Source organism: Apodemus sylvaticus, chromosome 8, assembly GCF_947179515.1.
Source record: "Apodemus sylvaticus chromosome 8, mApoSyl1.1, whole genome shotgun sequence".
Taxonomy (NCBI): domain Eukaryota; kingdom Metazoa; phylum Chordata; class Mammalia; order Rodentia; family Muridae; genus Apodemus; species Apodemus sylvaticus.
This window is the reverse complement of record NC_067479.1, coordinates 98601130-98607129: the sequence shown is the minus strand read 5'-3', so window position 1 is coordinate 98607129 and position 6000 is coordinate 98601130. Positions and strand designations below refer to the sequence as shown.

General features: G+C 45.4%; 1 protein-coding gene across 2 annotated transcripts in view; it reads left to right on the top strand.

The window, feature by feature from the left end:
- The first annotated feature begins 385 nt into the window (after positions 1-385).
- Positions 386-6000, top strand: part of Bmpr1a (bone morphogenetic protein receptor type 1A) — a 105720-nt gene continuing 100105 nt past the window's right edge. For both annotated transcript variants that reach the window (XM_052190180.1, XM_052190181.1), the window contains exon 1: positions 386-583. The gene's annotated coding sequence lies outside the window, so the exon portion shown is untranslated. The remainder of the gene's footprint in view (positions 584-6000) is intronic.

Genomic DNA, 6000 nt, shown 5'->3' with positions numbered 1-6000 from the left:
TGGCGGCGGCGTGCGCAGAGGGGTGGCCCCCCAGTCCCTCGGCAACCTGGCGCCCCCGTGCCGGCGGCTGGCCCTCCTTCCCGGCAGAGGGGCGCCGAACTCCACGGGCCCTTCGGGCACTTCCGCCGAGTTCTCGGCTCGGTTCGTGTCCGGGGCGTGGCCAGAGCCCCGGGGCGGGTGCGCGCAGAGCTGGCGGGCCCTTCCCAGTGCGCGCGCGCCGGCGCCTCTTGCTCGCCCAGGCCGCCCCTCCCCCCCCCGCGCCGCCCCTCCCCTCCCCCCGCGAGCGAGAGAGCGAGCGTCCTCCGCGGCTGAGGCGGCAGAGATTGGAATCTGCTCGCCGGCCGCGCGGAGGAGGAGGAGGAGGAGGAGGAGGAGGAGGAGGAGGCGCGGAGGGAAGGGCGGGAGGGAGGCTCGAGCTCCCGCGCGTCGGCCCGCGCGAGACGAGGACTGTACGGCCGCGCGAGGGGCGACCGGGCCCGGGCCGCTGCACGCCGAGGGCGGAGGCCGAGCCGGGCCCCGCCGCCCCGCGGCTGTCCGTGCCCGCCTGCGCCGAGCACTGGAGGATGAGTTTCTCGGGATCCCGGTGAGTTGTGGGGTCGCGGAGTGCGGGTGCGCCGCGGGAGGCCGGCGAAGTTTGGGGCGACGGTGGCGGCGCGGGGGAGGCCGCGATGCGCCTCGGCGGGGCCTGCGGGAGACCCTGGCCCCGCGGCCCCGCGGCCCGGCCCGCCCGCGCTCGCCCTTTTGTTCGCATTCGCCCCACTCCGGGGACGCTTCTGGAATCCTTAAATAGGAACGGCGCTCTGCTCCCGCTCCGGAGCTGCGCGGCTGACCCGGAGACCGGGGCTCGAGACCCTGCTAGGAAACGAGAACGAAGCGTGTTCGGTGCGGGGATGGAGGCCGGACGAAGTGCTCGGCCTGCCCTCCAACTTGGGTGCGGGAAGGCGCCGGGTTTCTTGCTCCGTTCCCGCGAGTTGGTTCACCTGTTGTTCTGCGCGGCCTCCGCTGCCATGTCTGTTGTGATTCTGCACTTCGGTTTCGGAAAACTTTGTGCTGGGTTGCGTGTACGTCCCCCTCCCCTTCCAGACTCCTAGCGGAAAGATTTGGCAAAGAAAAGAAAAAATAAAAAAACCCCAAACCCCCCAACGCGTCGGGGAAGAAAATAATAACGCCGTGTGTTAGTCGTGCCTGGCGTTTTGTGACTTGTAAGACTCCGTCGTGGTGTGGATCTTTTTCATTTAGTTAAAGGCTTTCTCTTTTAAACAGCTTACAGACGGTTCTGAGTACTTGATACGAACTTAGCACCCGTGTCACGTCATTTACTTCTTAAGATAACCCTGATTATTGTATTCTTTGTTGCTTTAGAAGAGGAAACTGAGACGCACAGGTTAAATAACTTAGATAAGTGAGCTGGGATTGGACCCAGGGACTTCGTATTCAAGAGTATGGCCTTCCTACAAAAGCAAATTGTGCAGAGACTTAGAGCGTTTTCTAGTTATTCACGAACTCCAGTGTTGCTTCTGTTGTAAACTGACTTGTGTTTGCTCGTGCGGGGAAATTAAACTTCGAGATAAAATAAAAGGTAATTTAATGCTTATCATTGTTCTCGAACTAAAAGATGTTGAACAAAATTATCATAGTTTTTTTTTAAGGTCAAAACTAAACTATGAATACTTATTGGGAACCCAAAGTTTATGGAAAGCAGATTTAAATTTACAATTTTTTTGTTTTGTTTTGTTTTGGTTTTTTGGATTTGGTTTTTTTGAGACAGGGTTTCTCTGTATAGCCCTGGCTGTAGACCAGGCTGGCCTCGAACTCAGAAATCCATCTGCCTCTGCCTCCCAGAGTGCTGGGATTACAGGCGTGTGCCACCAACGCCAGGTGTAGAATGGGTTTTTAATTGAACTTGTACTCTGTTTTATATCCTCACGCCCACCCACCCCCACCCCCATTATCGGGGGAAGACCTTTTTAACTGTTAAGAGTGAAGAGTCCACTGGTTGCTCTTCGCTTTGGATTCCTTCTCTGATCTACTTTCCTTCTAGAGGACCTCCTTCTGTTTACTAGTTAACATTTTTATTCCTTTCCTTTTCTTACCGATTGAGGTATGACTTATCCTCTCTGTTGCCTTGTCTTTTGTTGTTGTTGTTCCTGTTATATTGATAACAGAGTTTCAATATATAGCTCAGGCTGGCCTCCAACTGTCTGTAGACCAGGCTGGTATTATGGGCTTTTTAAAGTGCTCATGTAGTTAGGATCCTTCAATTTACAAAAAACTTTTCTATAGTTTTGCTGTTCTCTCAAACTGTGTTATATTTTCTTTTCAAACTATATTAACATTTTGAAGTTTTTTATTTCTTACAAAAATAATACATAGTCATTAAAGAGAAATTGCAAAATAGAGCAAAATTGAAGTGAAATTAGAATACAGTCATCCATAGTGTAGAGACTGCCTGGAGTGGACTCACTTTTCCTTCTCTGATGACCATCCATTGACTTAGCTCCTTATTGACAGGATTTCACATTCACAAAGGAACTATGTAGCTTAATCAGATCTAAGCACTGTTTTGAGGCCTGAACTTTTTGCTAGGGAAGTCCTCTACAATTTAGCTACATCTCCAGCTGAACTTCTCATCCTTCAAACATTATCTTGTTGTTTCTTCATCTGTGTTTTATTGGATGAATATGTACTGTATTCTGAAACACTAAGGGTGGGGGGCAACCACACACACTGTTCCTGGACTTGGGGCTTAGAGTCTAGTGGGGGAGACATGTGGCAGGATGAGTTCTATATAATTAAGTGTAATTGTGATGATAATTATAAAGGCTTACAGTGGAGACCTGACCTGGTGCTGGTGTTGCCTAGAGAATCTAGGAAGACCTCTCTGAAAATGTTACTTTGCATTCTGACAGTTCTTAGGGAGAAGAATTAATTGGGTGAAAAGGGGGTGTCTGTACCATGGGGACCTTACCCTCCTTTGCCTTCTTTCTACTACCTGTGTTCTTCCTTCTTTCTCTTAATGAGTTCTAGGTTTCACTTTTCACATCACTTAAAAAAAATGTTTCTTAGTCCTGTGAATTGTTACATTCATTTCTGTGTGTATGCTTTCAGGAGTAGGCCTGTGGGTCTGTTCCTGTCACAGGCTCCGTTGGTTGGTGGTCCTCGGGCTTGGTTGGTGGCAGGCACCTTTACCTGCTGAGCTGGCTGGCTGGCCCTCCCATGAATTACTGTTCAGATTTTTCTGTCTGATTATTTCTCAAATCCTGATTCCTTTCTGAACTTGAGTCCTTCTGGTTGCTTTAAGTAAAAAACTGTACCTGGTAATGGAGTTTAGAGGAGCTCTTCCCTAGCCCTGGTTTAGGGTGTCCTCTGTCCCTGCTAATGGAGCAAGCCTAAACTCTTCCCCCAGTTCTCCCCATCGAGGCTGTAGGCAGCATCTACACAGACTGATTTATTTCCTGATACTCTGACTCTTCTTTGTATTTTTGCCAATTCTGATGCAAGTCTTAGTTTATGTTGGTATTGGGATTATAATAGTCATAGAATAGTAAGGTAGCTAGCTTTCCTTCATGCTCTCATTTTAGGAGCAGTTTGAGCTGGGATTGTTGTCCTTGAATGGCTGGGATTGTTGTCCTTGAATGGCTGGCATATATGTGTGTGTGTGTGTATGTGTGTGTGTATCTGTATATGTATATATGTATGTGTGTGTCATGCCATGTATATGCATGCCAGCCATATATATGTATATGTATATATATATATATATATACACACACAAATAATCATATAAACAAATATATTTAAACCTAGATATGTTTTTCTAGAAAAGACTTCAATTTATTTAGTAACTATTGGTTTATGTAAAATTTCTCTTTTGAATTTTAAAGTTTTATTTTTTAAGTTTTTAAAGATTCATTTTTATTTTTAATTAGTTGTATGTGTGCATGTCTCTATGTGGGTTCGTATGTGCTGGTGAATATGGGTGTCCAGGGAGGCCAGAAGACGGTGTTGGTTTCCCTGGAGCTGGAGTTACAGGCAGCTGTGAGCCACCCAGAATCTGTCCTAGGAAGCAGACTCTGTCCTCTCTAAGAGCAGCAAGCTGAGGCATCACTTTAGCCCTGGGTTTCAGTTTTTTTTTTTCAGGAATGTATTTATTAAGTGTTCCAGAAATATTTTTTTAAATTAAAAATATCTTTTCTTATGGTTCAAGAATTTTATACAGTACATTTTGATTATATTCACCGGCCACCCTCATTTCCCTATCCACTCAATTCCAAACTTCTTTTTAAAATCTTTTTTGTTGTTTCTTTGTTTTGCTTCATTTTTTTGAGACACAGTTTCTCCTTGTAGTTCTGGCTGTCCTAGGACTCGCTCTGTAGACCAGAGTGGCCTCAAACTCAGACATCTGCCAGCCTTTGCCTTTTTAGTGCTGTGTGTGCCACCACTGCCCAGACTAAACACTTTTTAAAAGTTAAATTGATCATTCAGTTGGTGTTGCTCAGCTCCCTTTGGGAATCAGGCCTGCCCTGAAGTGTGTATGGTCAGCCTGCCACACAGGGATCGTATCCTGAAAGAAACGACTCCTGCTCCCAGCAGCTATTAAATGTCAATAGCTCTTCAGCTGCTAGTGGGATTTCATGCCCACCCCTCCCACCCCAGTGGTGGGATTTGGTTTGGTTTGAGTTTGTTCAGGTCTTCTGCATACTGCCAAAGCCACTGTTTCTCTGTGCAATGCCCGGTTGTGTTCAGAAAACACCGTTTCCTTGAAGATGTCTGACCTCTGGCTCTAACAGTCTTTCTGTTCATCCCTTCTTTCAAGAATATCCCTGAGCCTTTCTTGGAGGGTGTGATATGTTGGTTCCATTAAATATTGAGGACTCCAGTCCCTTATTCTCTGCACATTGACCAGTTGAGGGGCTCTGTGTTAATTGCCATCTACTGCAAGAAGCTTCTCTGAAGATTGAGAGATACACTGCTCTCTGTATAGCAATGACATTAGGGATCAGCGTAGTACTATGTCTGTTTAGCAAAATATTGGTAGTAAGTTCTCCCCTAGGGCCCACATTTCTTGGCCCTGTTAACAGTTATATGAGGATTCTATGTCATGATTGAATAAAATATTTTATTTGGATTTTATTTGGTTTTCATGTAGTTCCCCCACCACTTTAATTTCTACTATATTTCTCTCCTTTCCTGTTTAGTCTGTGTTTCCTGGAATCAATCCTATGGTAAAGGAGAGTCTGCTGAATGTTATTCTGTCATTGTTAAGGGACAGGGTCTTGTTGTATTGGCTAGGTTGGACCCAAACTCCTGAGATAAAATATCTTTCTGCCAGTAGCTAGGAATTCAGCTGCCTGCCATATATACATGTATACATGTATATATGTGTATGTGTGTATATGTGTGTGTATATGTATACATATGTAAACTATATATATATATCCTATATATATAAACTATATATATATATATATCCACCTTGAGCTTAGGTTTTCAAAGTAAACTTTAAGCCAGGTGTGTTGGTGCATACTTCATTTTTGAGACGGAGGCAGAGGGGGATCAGGAATTCAAGACCAGCCTGGGCTGTATAACACTCTGTTTTAAAAAAAAAAAAAAAAAAAAAACTAATCCAAAACAAGTAAACATAAAAATGTCTTTGAAAAATGTTTTGTAATTAGATGGTCATTTGAACGTGTGTCAATCTTTTCAACCAGTATTTTAAAGACTTTTAGTTCTTAAAATATAAAATTGGGCTTGTGCTTGAGATGACAGCACTCTGGATGCTCAGGTAGAACTGTGAGTTTAAGGTCGGCCTTGAGTTACATTGTAACTCTCAGCCACCCACCTAACAGTGTGCCAAGAGATCGTAGAGATTTATTTATTTATTTATTTAAAAGTGCACTTGCTAGGGGCTTAAGGAAACTGATAGCAGTGGAATTCATCTCAACTTGGGTTTAGTGGATTCCTAAGTCAGGTTCATCTGGGCAGAACTAGTAAGTAGAA